We start from the raw sequence: 19696 nt of genomic DNA on the forward strand, positions 1-19696 counted from the left end.
ACACATGCTAGGTAAGCACTCTACCACTGAGCCACAACCACAGCCCAAAAGAAAAGAAAACTATGGCATTTGCAGGTAAACGTATGGAGTTGAAGAATATCATGCTAAGTGAAGTAAGCCAATCCCCCCAAACCAAAGGCTGAATGTTTTTCTCTGATAAATGGATGCTAATCTATAATGGGGGGCAAGAAACAAGTGAAGGAACTTGAGACTGGGCACAGGGTGGGTGGAGAGGGGGAATGGGGGTAGGAAAGAAGGTAGAATGATATGGACATCATTACCCTAGGTATATATATGATTGCACGAATGGTGTGACCCTACTTTGGATACAACCAGAGAAGTGAAAAATTGTGCTCCATTTGTGTACAATGAATCAAAGAGCATTCTGCTGTTATACATAACTGATTAAAACAAATAAAAATAAATTTAAAAACATACATACAATTATATAAAACATATATATACAATTATCACATTGATACAGTCAAGACACAGAGTACTTCTATCACCACAGGATCCTCCAAGTTGCCCTTTTATAACCTTACCTGCTTTACTCCCATCTTCACTTCTCCTTAATGTTTGGGAGCATGACTATTTAAGATGTGTTGAGCATGTTGCAGTGGTGTGTGGTTGTAAACCCAGAGGCTGGGGAGGCTGAGGCTCACAAATTCAAAGCCAATCTCGGCAACTTAGTGAGACCCTGTCTCAAAAAATAAAAGGTAGGGGGTGACTGGGGACATAGCTCAGTGGTTAAGTGCCCCCTGGGTTCAATCCTTGGTACAAAAAAATTTGTGTTGATTGTGTATATATTTAATAAAGTTATTTTTAGATATGAACTCCTATGATATAAAAAGGAGCATAAGGTATTGTCTTCTTTTCCTCTGCCTTTATTAGTAAAGTAGCTTAGAAAGACGAATTCTGCCTACTAAGGTTATGTAAATGGAAAATATTCATGATCTTTTCTATCAAAGGCTAGTGGAACTTACTGCTTTATTTTGGGGAACCAGGGATTAAACTAGGGCACTCAATCACTGAGCCACATCCCCAGCCCTATTTTGTATTTAGAGACAGGGTCTCACTGACTTTCTTAGCACTTCGCTTTTGCTGAGGCTGGCTTTGAACTCGTGATCCTCCTGCCTCAGCCTCCTGAGTGGCTGGTTTTACAGGCGTACACCACTGCGCCCAGCTACTACTTATTTTTTTAATAAACATTATTCTAGAATAACTTTAGACTTATAGAATAGTTGTAAAGATAGTACCATCTATGAATGATTTATCAAAGTGCGTAAATGCGGTCTACTGTCATGTATAACTAATTAAAACAAATAAAAATATTAAAAAGTACAGAGTTCCTATGTACCCTTTACCCAACTTCTTTTATCAGGTCACTTTATTCAGCACTGTAATTGAACCTAGGGCAGGAGGTATGCTAATACTTGCTTTATATAAGAATTTGTCCATGCTGGGGAGTGATATTGGCCAAATTATGTTACATATTTGTTACATATACACAACATAACAAATCCCATCAAGATGTACAACTATAATGCACCAATAAGAGTAAGGGGAAATTTTGTCTAGTACTTCTTAAAGAACAAAAAATTGAACAATTCTATTTTTCATCTAAAATAGTTGTATGTTAAGATGTTACCCATAATATTGGTTTAATATTATGTTAGTTTGGTCACAGTGAGAGAAACTGACTACCTGACAAGAGCAACTTAGGGGAAAAAAGGTTTTTTTTGGCTTGGTTTCAAAGGTTTATTCCATGGTGAGCTGACTCCATAGCCTTAGTACCAAGGTGAGGTATGATCACAGTGGAAGGATGTGATACAAGAAAACTTCTCAGTTCATGGTGACCAGGAAGTGAGTGGGGTGGTGGTATAGCAGAGGGAAGATGCACCCTTCAATGGCATACCCCAGGGACCCAACTCCTTTAGCCATGATCCCTCCCACACTGTTACCACCCAGTCCATTCAAACAAGGATGGGGAGAAAAAAAAAGGATGGAGTAACTAGGTTATAGCTCTCACAATCTGATCATCTGAACATTCCTGCATTAACACAGGAGCTTTTGGTGGACACCTCATATCCAAACCATAATAAACATTTTTCCTGGAATATCTGCCCTAGTACCAAGAGGGAGAAAAAAGTGAACCAATAAACTGATGGGTTATTAGGTACTTCCAAACTGCTTAGGGGATTGTGCTCATTGTTCTAGGATTATTTGCTTGAGAGACAATTGGAACTAGGATTTTTTTTTAAGAAAAGTTGAAGGTTCACAAAACAACTGCTATTATCGTTCAGCTTGTTTTTGCTTTCTGGGTATTAGAAATATGATAAATATTAAATTTAAAGATTTTAAAAATATTTCTGATTCAACATTTTTTCAGCAGATATTTGTTGAATACCTACAACATACCAAGCACTGTTTTAAACCAGTGGATCATCAATGCTGAGTTGATAGTCTGATTGTAGGGGAGGACATTCATTCAACCAAGTCTTTATTAGCACCTATTTGCCAGGCAACCTGTACAGCTATGTGAGTGAATAGCAAACTTCACTGGGCATATGAGAATGAGCTTTAATTTGTTCTAAATTGTTCCTCAGCAGTGTACATAGCAATGACTAGAATAGGTGATAGAAAAAATGTTGCTTAAATCTGCAAGAAGATTCAAGTTCTAGCCACAAGTTGGCAAAAATGCTCAGCAGCTACTTTTTCTTTTTTCTTTTTCTTCCCCCTCTCTGCCCTCAGAACTGGGAATTGAACTCATGGGTGTGCTACCACTGGGGTGTATCCCCAACCCTTCTTATTTTGAGACAGGGTCTTCCTAAGTTGTTGAGACTGGCCCAGAACTTGTGATCCTCTTTCCGTAGTCTCCTGAGTTGCTGGAATTACCAACATATGCCATTGTGCATGGCTCTGCTACTTTTTCTGAGAATGTTCCAAGTGGACAGCCTGTCCATTACCTAAAGTAAAGTGTTTATACCAGTCCCAATAACTAGTTATAAAACAAGCCAGAATTTTAAAGTTCAAGTAAATCTGTGTATGCGTGTGTGTTGTGTGCATGTGTAGAGATCTTTTCACATTTCTTATGCCAGAAACATAAAAGCATCCACACAAAATTTGTCATAATTGAAAGAGAATTAATGATGTAAGGGTACTTCAAGCCAAATATATTTTGAAGATCATGTGACTCAACCAAATCTATGGCTCACTTTCAATGCAGATACACTTAAAAATCTGAGGGGGAACAGCCCCACTCCTATGGAATTGGCAAAGTCAAGTTGTTAAGACGGTTGCTTTATCCCTACAGTATCTCAGGTGTTTCAGTGAAATAAGTGGTGTGTCTACATGTTAAAGTAAAACAGCTACTGTAGTCCAATGGTTCTAATCCCTGGCTGGAGATTAGAATTATCTAGGGAGCATTTTAAAATATAGTGATTCCTGGGTCTCAGTCTATAAATTGATTCAGGTGGACCAGAGTAAGGACAGAGCAAGGTCTAGTCCTATAGATCTCTCTGTGCCTTATAAGATTGGAGAACAAATATCTGCCATGCACATTGGTTTTAAGAGACAATGAAGGAAATAAAAGAGCTGGGCACTGTGGCACATACCTGCAATCTCAGTGATTCTGGAAACTGAAGCAGGAAGATGTGAAGTTCAAGGCCAGTCTCAGCAACTTAGCTAGATTTTCTTTAAAAGGGATGGGGATGTATCCCAGTGGTAGAGTGCCCCTAGATTCAATCCCCAATAAGGGAGGGGTGGCCTTAAAAGGAAATTAAAAAAAATTCATCTGTCAACTGAAACTCCATAACTCCAGCAATCTCAGGGGACCCAATCATCAAGTATCATGCTGCAGATAAATATCCTTAAAGGCCAAGTATTTTACTCAATTTTTTTTTAACCACTGTGACCAAAAGACTTAAGAACAATTTTGCAGGAGGAAAAGTTTATTTAGGGCTCATGGTTTCAGAGGTTTCAGTCCATACGCAATTGACTACATTGCCTTGAGACTGCGGTGAGGCAGAATATCATGGCAGAAAGGTGTGGAGGAAGAAGGCAGCTCAGGATATGAAACCAGGAAGCAGAGCGAGACTGCTCCCCTCATCATGGACAAAATATAAATAAATCCCAATGATCCAGCTCCTCCAGCCACAGCCTACCTGCCTACAGTTAGTTACCACTCAGTTAATCCCTAACAGTAGATTAATACATTGATTAGGTTAATGTCTCATAACCCAATCATTTCACTTCTGTACTTTCTTGCACTGTCTCACACATGAGCTTTAGGGGGACATCTAATACCATAATAACAAGCTAAGGATAAAAGCCATTGGCTCAAAGCTGTGGTAGAAAACTTAATCTCAAGTTGCTGCAGCAGAGATAGCCAAGTTCCATTCCATTGCAAAAGATGAGACATGAGGTAACTTCAGAGGATACTTTGAAACCAGAAATCAAATCAGCAGGTTCTTCAGCAGGTTCTTTTGTTAAAATATTCTTTGTAAGACTAACATTGACCTTGGGAGCATTAAAGAGTGGTCCTTAGGAGTTCTGTTTTCATATAGTTGTGATATTCATCTGCTGCCAAAGCCTAGCCAACCATCCTTTTTGTAAATAATCATTTTAGCTTGGTTTTTAAATCGTGGACTTTACCCCTTGTTTAGAATTGTAAGCCGTTTTTTGTTATTGTTTTTTTTTTAAGAGAATTTTTATTTATTTTTTAGTTTTTCGGCAGACACAACATCTTTGTATGTGGTGCTGAGGATCGAACCCGGGCCGCACGCATGCCAGGCGAGCGCGCTACCGCTTGAGCCACATCCCCAGCCCATTGTTGTTTTTTTTTTTTTTTAATTAATTTTTATTGTAGGTTGTTCAAAACATTACATAGTTCTTGATATATCATATTTCACACTTTGATTCAAGTGGGATATGAACTCCCATTTTTACCCCATATACAGATTGCAGAATCACATTGTTGTTTGTTTTTGAAACAATTCTAAGATCCTAAAATTTGAAGACATTTTAGTTAATGATATCATTTGGTATGTTTTATTTCTATAATACACATTGCTTCATTTATTTCATTTTAGCTACCTGTGATAGGGTATGTGGGATAATTAATCTCCAATTGGGGAAGTGAAGCATGGTCTATAAGAAGTTTTATATGGGCACACATAATAATTCTGAGGAATGGAGTTAATCTCTGTTATGTTCTCTATTTTTCTATGAGTGGGCAAAGATTCACAGCCCCACAGCACAAACGTATGCAAATTTTATACCATGATTTTAAAAAATGCTTATGACTCTGAAGGAAGTAATGAAATAGTTATTTTGGTAGAAATTAGATTACGACTCCATTGTATTAACAATGAGGTTCACTTAGGTCTAATTAGATAATTGAAAGTCAGCATTATTGAGTACTCTTATAAAATGATGGTTTGTAGCAACATTGTGAAAATTTCAAGGCCTAGACTGGATTCAACATTCAACAAACCACTTCTGAGAACAGAGATGATTTATGTTTAAGATAATTTGATGTTTTTACAAACCTTTGGTGTCATTTTTGAAATTTTTATTTTGAAATAATAATCACACAGGAAGTAACAAAAACAATACATAGAATTTGATGAACCCTTCACCCAGCTTCCCCTAATGGTGAAATCTTATGTAAATGTAGAATATTGTCAAGATAGCATTTGTTGTTAATGTCTTAAGTTCCTTCAATGTTTGCAGCAGAGGAAGCAAAATAATTGGCTAAATTTCACCTCAGATGTAACCACTGAGAATATTGCATAGAAAAGAATGGTGGGTTTGCCCTTCTAGGAAAAATAACTCTTAAGAGGTGTTCATTTGTATATACAAGATAAATATTCTTTAGTTAGAACCTGGTCTAAGATTCATCTGCTTTAAATTTAACATAGTGTGTAATGGTTATCTGATTAACCTCACTTCTCTACAAATTCATGTAACTCTGAAATTTTAGTTAAAAGTCTTCTATATTCACTTGCCTATAATTAATGTGACAATTCTTAAGTCACATCATAACATTCAATTCTTTAGAATTAATTAGGCTTTGGTAAAAGATGATATGGCAGTTTAAAATCTGATACTCCCACACATTAATATTCCAATGTAAATAATCATTATAATCACTATTTGATATCTGCTTAACTGAAGTATATATAAATATTTTGGCAAAGCAACTCATCCATGTGAATGGATGAAGAGAGCTAAGATTTCCAGTATCTTTATTTTTTAAATCATTTTATTGAAGTGCATTAACATATAAAAACTATATATATTTAATCTTGGTAAGTTTGGGGATAAGTAGATACTTGTGAAACCATCATTACCATTAAGATCATCCACATATATGTCACCTCTAAAAGTTTCCTTTATTTTTTTCCTTTTGCGTGTGTATAGTCAGAGTTCTTAAAATTTGCTGAGAAGGGCAAATCTTATGTTAAGTGTGCGATAAAGCATTGTTAGCTACAGGTACTATGCTGTACAGCAGATCTCCAGAACTTACCTTTCAAAGCTAAAATTTTGTACTCTTGAATGATCACTTCCCTATTTTCTCATTCCCCCAGCCATGGCAACCATTCTACTTTCCATTTCCATGAATTTGACTATTGTTTGTTTTTTGCAGTGCTGGGAATGAAACCCTGGTAAGTGCTCTACCACTAAACTATGTCCCTGTCCTCTGATATTGACTACTTTAGATTTCACATATAGGAGACATCATATATTTGATTTTCTTTGTTTGACCTATTTTACTTGACATACTGCCCTCCAGATCTGTGTATGTTGTAGCAAAGGCAGGATTTCCTTCCATACTAATATTGAATAATGTGGGCTGGGGTTGTGGCTCAGTGGTAGATTGCTCGCCTGGCATGCATGAGGAACTGAGTTTGATCCTCAGCATCACATAAAAATGAATAAATAAAATAAAGATATTGTGTCCATCTTCAACTAAAACAATTTTAAATTGGTAAAATCATAAAAAAATTGAATGTTTCTGTGTGTGTGGACGTGCACATACATGTACAAACACGTGTCTTACAACTTTATCCATCTATAAATGAACATTAAGTTCCCATATCTTTTAGTGGGAATAATGTGTCAATGAACATACATGTAACTAATAGATATACAGTCAAGATTACAATTTCAATTCATTAGAATAATAAACTTAGAACTGGAATTGTCAAATCATAGGGTAATTCAATTTTTAATGTTTTGAGGGAGCTCCATACTGTATTCCATGATGGCTGCAGTAATTTGTATTCCCAACAATGTACAACGATTCCCTTTCCTTTACATTCTTGATGACATTTGTTTAAATAATAGGCATCCTAGGCATACTAGCAGATGTGAAATATCATCTCATTGTGGTTTTGATTTGCATTTCCCTGACAATTCGTGTTGAGTATTTTTTTTTCATGTACATGTTAGCCATTTGTAAATATTCCTTAGAGAAATGTCTATTTAGGTCTGCTGCCCATTTTCAGTCACATTGTTGCTATTAAGTTGCTCGAGTTCCTTATGTAGTCTGGGTATTAACTCTCTATCAGATGAATACTTGGTTAAATGTTTTTGCACATTCTATAGGTTGTCTCTTCACTCTATTAATTGCTTCCTTTTCTGTGCATTAGTTTTCTAGTTTGAAGCAATCCCATTTGTCTATTTTTACTTTTGTCTCCTGTGTTTTGTGGTCTTGCTCAAAAACATTCTTATCCATTCTAATGTCCCAAAATATTTCCTCCATGTTTCCTTTGAGAAGTTTCATGGCTTTAGGTCTTATCAATAAGCCTTTAAAGGATTTTGAATTGATTTTTATATTTGGGGAGAGAAGGGGTCTATAGTTTCATTTTTCTGCAGGTAGATACCCATTTCCAATCATTTTTAAAACTTAAAGGTCCATTGACAACTAAATTTTTTTTATTTTATTCATTTATTTATATGTGGTGCTAAGAATTGAACCCAATGCCTCACACATGCTAGGCAAGTGCTCTACCACTGAGCCACTATTCCAGCCCCCCTAGCATCATTTTTTGAAAAGACTATGGTGTGTGCTCTATCATCTTGTCAAAGATCCACCAGCTATAGATCTGTGGATTTACTTTTAGGCTCTATTTCTATTCCAATGGTCTATTTGTCTGTTTTTATGCCAATATCATGCTGTATTGATTACTACAGTTTAGTGGTACATTTTAAAGTCATGTAGTGCAATGCTTCCTGCTTTGTTCTTTTTGCTCAAGATGGCTTTGGGTATTTGGGGATTTTTGTGGTTCCACATAAATTTTAGGATTTTTTAAGCTCTGTGAACAATGCCATCGGTGTCTTGATAAGGATTGTATTGAAACTATAAATTGTTTTGGGTAGGATGAACATTTTAACAATATTGATTCTTCCAACCCATGAACTCAGTATGTCTTTCTATTTATGTCCTCTTCAATTTCCTTCATTAGTATTTTCATTAAGATCTTTCACGTCTTGGATTTATTTCTGGGCTCTTCATTTGATTTTTTTTTGTAGCTATTATACATGAGATTGCTTTCTTGATTTCCTTTTCAGATAATTCACTATTGGCATATAATAGTGCTACTGATTTTAGCATATTTATTTCATATCCTGCAAATCTGCTGAATTCTTTTATTCTAATAGTTTTTTGGAATCTTTGGGTTTACACACACATGCGCGCACACTCAGGAAATCACATCATGTGCAAACAGTGACAATTTGACTTATTCTTTGCCAATTGGATGACTTTTCTTTCTCTTGCCTGGTTATTCTGCCTAGGACTTCTGGTACTATGATGAGTTAAAAGGGTGAAAGTGAGCATCCTTATTTCAAATCTTAGAGAAAGCCTTTAGCTTTTCTTTAATAAGTGTGATATTACCTGTTGGCTTGTCTTATATATAGCCTTTATTATGTTGAGATATATTCTTTCTATAACTAATTCAGTATTTTTATCATGAAGGGGTGCTGAATGCATTTTCTGAATCTTTTGAGGATTTTTATGCTTCATTCTGTTGATGTGGTGTATCATGTTTATTGATTTGCATCTATTGAACCATGTTTGCATCCCCGGGATGAATCCCACTTGATCATAGCAAATCATTTTTTAATGTGCACTTGGAGTCAGTTTGCTAGTATTTTGTTAAATATTTTTGTGTCTGTTCATTTGACTTGTAGTTTTCTTTCTTTTCCTTTTTTTATCATTTCTTTTTTTCACTTTTTTTTCATTTTTTCATTCACACGTATATATGTGTATCCTTGTCTAGGTTGAAAGAATTCCCTCCTCTTCAGTTTTTTCTTTCTTTTAGAATTGGTATGAGTTCTCCTTTAAATATTTGGTAGAACTTGGCATTCAGAAGCCATCTGATTTGAGGGACATTTGTTGATGGGAGACTTACTAATTTGTTTCCATCACTTGTTGATCTGTTCAGATTTTCTATTCAAGATTCAGCCTTGGTAAAGTGTATGTGTATAGGAATTTGTCTGTTTCTTCTAGTTTATCAAATTTGTTGGTGTATAATTATTCATAATAATCTCTAATGATCCCTTGTATTCATGTGGGGTCAGTTGTAATGTTTCCTTTTTCATATCTGATTATATTTGTGGCTTCTCTTTTTCCTAGCCTAGCTAAGGGTTTGCCATTTTTTCTTTTTCATAATAACCAGCTCTGTTTTGATGCCATTTCACATTTTTTATTTATTTCATTTACTTCTGCTCTGATATTTACTATTTTTTCTTCTACTAATCTGGGTTTGGTTTATTCTTGTTTTTCTGGTTCCCTGATCTATAGCAATAGGTTGTTTGAAATCTTTTTTTTTTTTTAAAGTAGGTGTCAATTCCTGTAAACTTCCCATCTAGCTGTGCTATTGTTGTATCCCATAGGTTTTGGAATGTTCCATGTTTATGTGTTTCAAGAAACTTAAATTTTATTGATTCATTCCTTGAACCATTGGTTGTTCAAAAATAAGTTGTTTAATTTCCATTCATTTGTATAGTTTCCAAAGTTTTTCTTATTGATCTCCAGTTTTACTGCATTGTGGTTGGAAAAGATACTTGATATGACTTCCATTTTTAAAAAATTGAGACTTGTATTGTGGACTACCAGGTCTATCCTGGAGAATGGCTTATGTGTTGTTGACAGAATGTGTACCCTGAAGCTTCTGGGTGGAATGTTCTGTAGATGTCTGTTAGGTGTTAGGTCCGTTTGGTCTAGGGTGCAATTTTACCTTTTTTTTGGTTTGGATGATTTGTCCATTGACAAGTAGGTGTTAAAGTTCCCTACTATTATTGTATTGAAGTCTCTCTCCTTATAGGTCTATTCATATTTGTTTTATATATTTGGGTGTTCCAATATTGGGTGCATATAATATTTATAGTTGTTATTGAATTGACCCCTTTATCATTATGTAATGACCTTTTATGTCTCTGTATTGCTTTTCATACAGAATTTATTTTATCTGATATAAGTATGGCTATTCTTGCTTTTTTATTTTTTTAGATTCTATTTACCTTTGTAATCTGGCCATCTTTGTGCCCATCCCAGAAATTCTAAAGAGTTGGCTTCTCTAAGCCTAAGGATGCTTCTGCTCTTTCAGCACTAGATGACACCCTAAATCCAGATTTGCCTCGAGTAGGCTCTTAGTGTATTGTTGCTGTTTTGGCACTAGAGGGCGCTCTAAGTCCAAGTTGTCCTAAATCTGCAGTTGGTGTATCATTCAGAATGAACTGGAGGAATACCTAAAACATATAGTCCATCTCTGTTGTCCTCCATTTGAGGTCAGGATAGACCCAGATGCTTTGTCCACAATCACTGGCCTCTATTCGGGTACCACAGGATTCTTCCTGGCTCTGGGCCTCGGCTTGACAAGACCAACCCCAGGTTTCTATACTGTGACTTGGCACCTACCTCCCTGTGCCCCCACCCCCAGTGGATAATTTCTCTCTCCATATTGTGCTACCTGGGGTTGGGAAAGTTGGAAAATCCCATGGCCACTAACACTGCAATGGTAGGTCACACCTGGAGTTCATGGCTTGCCAAGACCACTGCAGTGCTAGTATAGGATCAAGGCCCACACTGCTATGGACTGCTGTCTGTTAAGGTAGACTCATGGACCAAGATCACTGCGGCCGGATACAGGTAATACTGGTTGGATTAGAAGTCCAATTGACTAGGGCCACAGGTCTCTTCCTAGCATGAGGGCTGAGTCGGAGGCTCTATCTGCAGACACTGGCCCTGGAAATTAGGACTCTGAAGATCAGCCCACAATTAGGTTTCACTAGCCCTGCACTGAGTCTTGGAACTCACTTTTTGCCCTACATCCAGTGGGAGGAGCCTTGTTCGTCACTGTTCTGCCTGAGGGTGGTAGAAGCAGTCTCTAAGCTGATGCTAAGCTGAGTCACAGCTGAATCTCACAGCTGCAGAGACCTGCACAGTCTCAGGCAATGACGTGTCATGACTGGCAGTGATGCAGGCTGAAACATGAGTGCATTCCACTGAGACTCAAGTTTCTGCATGATGTAGAGGCAAGTCTAGAGTTTTAGTCCATGAGGACTGGCCTGGGGATGGGGGCCATGGGGCTCTTTCTGGTGCTGGGTCCCAATGCAGCAAGTCTTGTATAGAACTCCAAAGCAAAGTCTATTCTCACTTTCCTGCCTTACTTACAAGTAAGTAGTTGTGCTCCCCACTCTGTTGCCAGAGGTTGAGGGAGGGGTTGGTGGTGGCAGTCCCTTGGCCACCTTGGCTAAGGAAGATCCAGAGATCTTTGGGCATTGGCCTGGGGACAGGGGTCCTGGGTCTCTTCCTGGCACTGTTTCCCTGTGGTAGGCCCGGTATTGGGGTTCAAGTCTAAAGTCTGTATTTAATTGTTCTCCCTCTCCCAAGTGGGAGGGGTGTCTTTCCATGCTGCACGGCTTGAAGTTGGGGGGAGGAGTGAAACAGGCAACTCTATCCTTTCTGCCCTCCTCAATGCATCTTTTCTTAGGCTAAAACTAGGCCTGGTAGCCTCTCACCTGGTTTTCTTAGCTTTTGTGGTGGTAGTTTGATATGTGAGTAGCTGTTCAAATTGGTTTCTCTGTGGGGAGACAGTTGCTTGAACATTTTGGCCATTTTGCTCCCAATCCAAGGTAGTGTCCAAATATGGATACCTTTTAGTTCTGTAAGTGCTTTTATTTGAATTCTTTTTTGTAGTTGTCGATGGACATCATGCCTTTATTTTTAAAATTTGTTCATCTTTATGTGGTGCTAAGGACTGAACCCAGTGCCTCACATATGATAGGCAAACACTTTGTCACTGAGCTACCAGCCCCAGTCCTCTGTAAGTGCCTTTGCTGGAACTTCCAATACAATGTTGAATAGCAGTGGTGAAGGTAACCATCCTTACCAAGTATGATGTTAACTATATCACTGAGCTACATCCCCAGCCCAGCTTGATTTTTTTTTTTTTAATATATTTGCAGCTGTAAATTTTTCTCCAAGCACTGTCTCTGCTGTAAGTTTTGGTATGCTTTGTTTTCCTTTTCATTCATATCTATACATTTTTGCATATCCCTTGTGATTTCTTTTATCCATCAGTTGTTTAAGAGTATGTTGTTTAATTTCCACATATTTGTAAATTTTCTGCATTTCCTTTTAAAATATCATTCCATTGTAGTCAGAGATACTATATGATTTTACTTTTTTTAATATATCTATTGGGACTCTTATATGACCTAAGATTTTGTCTATCCTGGAAAATGTTCTATATGAACTGGAGAAGAATGTGCATTCTGCTATGGTTGAATGGTGTGTTCTATATGCATCTGTTAGATATAGTTAAGATTTATAGTTTTATTTCAATCCCCTATTTATTGATAGTCTACCTAGATGTATTATCTATTTAAAGTCTTGTATTGAAGCCTTCAAATATTCTCACTGAAGGATATGGAAAATCACTACCCCCAGAGACAAAAGGAAAAGAATGGGCTCTGGACTTTCACAATTTCCCATATCTTTACAACTGTTCCCCTGACTGCCCAACTGACACATCCCTGCTATGACTCAGCCCCAGTGAACTTTATAAAACTCAGATCCCAATTGTAACCAGTTGACATTTTCCTCTTGAAAAGTGCCCCTCTGTTGCTTTATTAAGCATCACTGATCTGTTGAGGTCTGTTCTTTTTCTTTCTTTTTTCATTTGCTTTCACTCACTATCTTGATTCTGTTTGCTTCTTATATTTGTAATAATAGTTTTAAATAGTAATCATAGCATGTGATAATAGCTAACATCGTTTCAACACTTAGCATATGCTAGGCATTTTTCTATGTGCTTTGAATACAATAACTCAGTTAATGTTCACAACCACTCAATGAAGTTGAGTTTTATTAACTGATACCACAGAAATACAAAGGATCATAAAACTTCTATGAACAATTATATATCAACAAATTGTATAACCCAGAAAAACAGGTTATTATGTGTCTAGGAATTTATCTATTAAGACTGATCATGAAGAGGAGATCAAAACAGACCAATAATGACTAAGGAGCTCAGATCAGTAATAAAAAATCTTCCATCAAAGAAAAACCAGAACCTGATGCTGAGTTTTACCAAGCATTTAAACAAGTATAACTAAAAAGAACAAATTAAAAATAAAAAAAGAACTAACCCCAAACCTTTCCAAAGTTTCCCAAAATTGAAGAAGAGGAAACACTTCCAAATTATTGTATGAAGCCAGTCTTACCCTAGTATCAATGCCAGTTAAGGACACAAGAAAAGAAAATTATAGGCCAATATCCTTGATGAAGATAGATGCCAAATCCTCAACAAAATACTAGCAAACTGAACTCAACAGCACATTTAAAAAAGCATATAACATAATCAAGTGGCATTTATTCCTGGGATGCAAGAATGTTTTCAACATAAACAAATCTATAAATGTGGCATTTAACAGAATCAAAGACAAAAAACGTGATTAACTCGTTGATGCAAAAAATGCATTTGAAAAAAGTCAATGTCCTTCTGTGATTAAAAACTCTCAAACATTAGGTGCAGAAGGAACTTTGCCTCAACATAATAAGTGACATATGACAAACCCACAGCTAACATACTCATCAGTGAAAGTTTTTTCTCTAAGATCAGGAACAAGACAAGTATACACACTGTTACTTCTATTTAACACAAAACTGAAGATCCTAGTCAGAGCAACTAGGCAAAAGAAAGAAATGAAAAGCATTCAAATTGGAAAGGAAGAAGTTAAATTTTCTCCAGAAGACATATATATATATATATATATATATATATATATATCAAGAACCATACAGACTCTAAACCAATCAACCAACCAACCACTGTTTAAAACTAATAAATGTATTCAGTAAAGTTGCAGGGTACAAAATCAACATCCAAAAATCAGTAGTGTTCCAATACACTAACAACAAACTATTGAAAAAAACAAATCAAAATCCCAATTCTTGGGAATAAATTTAATCGAGGAGGTGAAAGATTTGTACACAGAAAACCATAAAATGTTGATTAAAGAAATTAGACATAAATGGATTGGTATCATGTGTTCACAAACTGGAAAAATTAATATCTTTAAATACCACTCAAATTGATCTACAGATTCAATATACTTCCTATCAAAATTCTAATGATATTTTCACAGAAATAGGAACCCTAAATTTCACATAGAACTACAAAAAACCCCTCAAATATCCAAAACAAACTGAAACAAAAACAACTCTGGAGGCACTAAACCACCGAACTTCAAAATATACTACCAAATGATAGTAAAACAGCATGGCATTGGTATAAAAACACAGACCAATGGAATGGAATAGAGAGACCAGAAACAAATCCACAAATTTTGTTATTTTTATTTTTAACAAAAGTGCCAAATACCCAAAATGTGAAAAGGATAGTCTCTCCAATAAATGGTATTGGCAAAACTAGAAATTCACATACAAGAGAATGAAATTAGGCCTTTGTCACATCATATACATAAATCAACTCAAAATGGATTAAAGATTTACACATAAGATCTGAATTTGTAAAAATTACCAGAAGAAAACACAGGGGGAATCTCCATGACATTGGTCTTGGCGATGTTATTTTTAATATGGTCCCCAAAGCACAGGCAACATAACTAAAAGTAGGCCAATAGGATTATATCAAACTAAAAAGCTCTGCACAGCCAGGGAAACAACTGACAGAGTGAAGAGGCAGCCTACAGAATGGGAGAAAAATATTTGTAGATCCTGTATCTAATTAAAGATTAACATCTAAAACATATTAAAGGGGCTAGGGATGTAGCTTACTGGTAGAATGCTTACCTAGCATGTATAAGGCCCTGGGTTCCATCCCCAGCACTTACGTACACAAAAATTTTATTTATATATAACAGCAGAATTCATTGGCAAGAAAACAACTCAATTTCAATTAAAAAAATGAGCAAAAGCCTTCTTTGGTTAAACTGTCTCAAAAGACGGCCAACAGGTATATGAAAAATTAATCAATACCACTAATCAACAGGGGAATGGAATCTAAACCTGAAGGACATATTGCCTCACACCTGTTAGGATGACTACTTTCAAAAAGACTAAAGCTAACAAGTACTAGTGAGGATATGGAGAAAAGGGAATACTTGCACACTGTTGGAGGGAATGTAAAAAATACAACAATTATAGTAAATACTATGAAATTTCCTCAAAAAATTATAAATAGGCCTACTATATGATCCAGCAATCCCACTACTGGGAATAATTCCAAAGGAAATGATGTTAATATGTCAAAGACATATCTGCATTCCATGTTCATTACAGCATTATTTAGGATAGCCAAGAATGGAATCAACCAGAAAAAGAAAATGTGGTACATATGCACAATGAAATACCATTTAGCCATAAAGAATGAAGTTCTGTCACTTGGGACAACATGGATGGAACTGGAGATCACTTGCTAACTGAAATAATCCAGGTATAGAAAGACATACTGCATGCTCTCATATGTATAATCTAAAACAGCAAACTTGTAAAAACAGAGTACAATGGTAGTTAACCAAGGGCTGGTGCATGGGGTAAATATCTTTCCACCCAAGTGGCAGATGTAGTTTGACTCCTTTGTGAGTAGTTATGTGCCTTCTTAAAGCTGCTCACTTCTAAAAACACTTTCCCACATGTTATACCTCATCTTGGCCTTGGAATGATTTTGATTCAGCCCTTTCTTTTTTTAAAAATTTATATATAACAGCAGAATGCATTACAATTCTTAGTACATATATAGAGCACAATTTTTCATCTCTGGTTGTATACAAAGTATATTCACACCAATTCGTGTCTTCATACATGTACCTTGGATAATAGTGATCATCACATTCAACCATCATTAATTACCCCATGCCCTCTCCCTTCCCCTCCCACCACTCTGCCCTATTAACCCTTCCTCAGAGCTTTTTGGCTGGTAAAGATTCTTGACATGGCCATCTTAAGAGTGTTCTCTTAGCATACAGTTGTGATTTTCCCCCCCATTTTCCCATTTCACTGTTAAGAGTTGCCACAGAGACATCTTGAGCTGGAAATATTTCCCCAAGACACATCACTTTGAATTCTGAATTGTCATTTCATGTGACTTGTTCTGTTATAGGTGTGGATGACTTATTTCCATCTAGAAATAATTCAAAATTTGTAGCCTCTGAAATGTCACTAGGATATAGTATTCTTATTCCATTCTGTTGTTTGGGGAGTTGAAAGTCTTTTTAGTTTGAGATAATGTCTTTGCTAGAACGTCTTTTTGAGAATTTGCCTGAACTAATCTGTTTTATTCCACTTTTGAATCAAGAGTTTAGAAGAGCTTTTTAAGTTTTCAGATGGCTTGATTTATTTTAGTAACTTCTAGATTTAATACCTTATGGTCAAAAAAATATGGCCTGTATAATTGTTTTAGAAATTGGGATTTTCTTGATTTCTGTGTGTAAATGTTTGATGGATATTAGGAAAAAATAGTTTTTACAAAATATAAAGTTTAAATATATAGAGAATTAACCAAGTTAATCATAATACCATTTAGTCTATTTTGCACGTCAAAATAAGAGAATTGTGTCTTCTATACAAAGATTTAGGAAAATTCTGACATCACCTGGATTGTTTACCCTTGTAGGTAATATTTTCTCAACCCTCCTGCCCCCATGTCTCTATATAGTTATGTGTCTCCTAACAGGAGTATGATCTGAGAAATGTGTTGTTAAGTGCTTTTGTTATTGTGCAAAGATCATAGAATATACTTCCACAAACTTAGATGTCTTCTTAATGTAATTAAGATGTAGTGAATGAGTTGTATGGGGTTGCTGCTAACATATCATGGCACAATTTTCTTCTATATCCACTGTCTGTTCCATCTGGTATTCCTTATCACATTTCCTGGATATACATTAATTTTATTGGTTCTTTTTAGTTATACATGACAGTAGAGTCCATTTTTATATAATTATACAAACATGGAGTATACCCTATTCTAACTAGGAGTCCATTCTTGTGGATGTACATGATGGTGGGATTCACTGTGGTGTTTATATGTGCATAGGAAAATTATGTCAGATTCATTCCACTGTCTCTACTTTTCCTATACCCATGCCTTCTCTTCATTCCCCTTTGTTTAACCTACTGAATTTCTATTCTCCCCTTCTTCCCGCTTTTTGTGGGTTAAGTTCCACATATCAGCAAAACATTCAACCTTTATTTTGGGGGGACTGGCATGATATTCTCCAGCTCCAAGTGCCATTATTTCTTTGTGGCTGAGTAATATTCCAAAACATATACCATATTTTCTTTATCCATTCATCCATTGAGGAACCCTAGGTTATTTCTGTGACTTGACTATTGTGAATTGAGCTGTTATAAACATTGATGTGGCTGTATCATTATATATGCTGTTTTTAAGTTCTTTGGGTATGCACCAAGCAGAGGAATAAATGGGTCAAACGGTGGTTCTATTCCAAGTTTTCTAAGGAATCTCCATACTGCAGATTGGTTGCACCAATTCCCACCAACAATGTATGAGAGTACCTTTCTCCCACCTCCTTGCCAACATTTGTTACTTGTATTATTTATAATTGCTATTCTGACTGTAGTGAGATGGAATTTCAGTGTAGTTTTTTAAGAAAATATTTTTTAGTTGTAGATGGATACAATACCTTTATTTTTTTGTGGTGCTGAGGATCGAACCCTGTGCCTCTCACATGCCAGCCAGGCAGGTACTCTACCACTGAGCCACAACCCCAGGACTTCAGTGTAGTTTTAATTTGCATTTCTCTAATTGCTAGGGATGTTGAACATTTTTTCATGTATTTTTGACCATTCATATTTCTTCTTCTGTGAAGTGTTTGTTCAATTCCTTTGCCCATTTATTGACTGGGTTATTTTTCTGATGTTAGGTTTTTTGAGTTCTTTGTATATCCTGAAAATTAATGCCTTATCTGAGGTACTGGTGGTGAAAGTTTTCTCCCATTCTGTAGGCTCTCTGTTCACATTCTTGATTGTTTCCTTCACTGTGAAGCTTTTCAGTTTGATACCATCATATTAATATCCAACAAAACTGAAAACAAGTTTTCTACTTTTCTTTGGTAGTTTTATATAAAATCACTTGGTTGGAAATTACTTGATTACAAAATATTGGGAAGACTGGGAAGTTCAGTGCCTTTTAAGCATTTGTTTTTGGCCACTCAACAGTAGACAGCAGTGAGTACTGTTTTCAGTATTTACTGTGGGGTTGAAAACCTCTTCCTGGAATCCTCAGGGGACCAAACAAGATTTTCATCTGTGTTCATCGTGGCAGCCTGAAGTTACTTGTTGCCTTATGCCCCTTAACTAGTGGCCAAGTAACTCTCAGTAACTGTTTTCCTTATTTTAGTGAACTGTGGTGCCAAGTGAGTCAGGAAGCAAATGCAATCTACATGCTTTCTGTCTAGATTCTATTTGCTCACTGTTCAGAGCTTGGGGATCTTCATGGGTCCTATTGGGGACTCCCAAAGGCATGCTTTGCAGGTTGACCTTCACTCATGGCTAGAGTTGTGGCCTGGTTGACAGCAGTTGCTATTGCCCTCTATACATCCATCAACTTCCTGTCATTTCTGACCCCTTGAGAGTACCCTTCCCTGTTTTCCAATCCTTAAAAATATATTTTTTTAATGTTTCAGTGGAATTTGGGAAGAGAAACTAAAATTGCAATCTTGAAATCAGAGTCCCCTGCCACATGTGGCAATTTGAAAAATATATTCACCAATGTTCAAAAGGCAGGAAAAGTGAGATGATTTGATTGGTCATAATTTTGCAAAATAAAATCTCAACCACAGGTTGGAGATATAGCTCAGTGGTTGAGCATCTACTTAGCATGCTTGCCCCACTGGGTTCAACCCTCAGCAATAACCCTCCACATATTGTATATACTATCTTAAAAATTTCCATCATAAAACATTACCTGTTCTATGTTCTAGAAAAAGGCCAATAGGACAAAGTCAGGAAGTCCTTAGAGGAATACAGGTGGGATACAAACACTGGGCATCTCCCACACAACAGTCCCCCAAGTCTTCTGTATGAAAACTGAGCTGGTCAATTTCTAAATAAATCATTATATGGATACAGGAATTAAAGGTAAATAATGTAGTCCTCACAGATATCTCTACAAAACAGACACCACAGCAA

Source organism: Callospermophilus lateralis, chromosome X (genome assembly GCF_048772815.1).
Source record: "Callospermophilus lateralis isolate mCalLat2 chromosome X, mCalLat2.hap1, whole genome shotgun sequence".
In the NCBI taxonomy this organism is placed as follows: Eukaryota; Metazoa; Chordata; class Mammalia; order Rodentia; family Sciuridae; genus Callospermophilus; species Callospermophilus lateralis.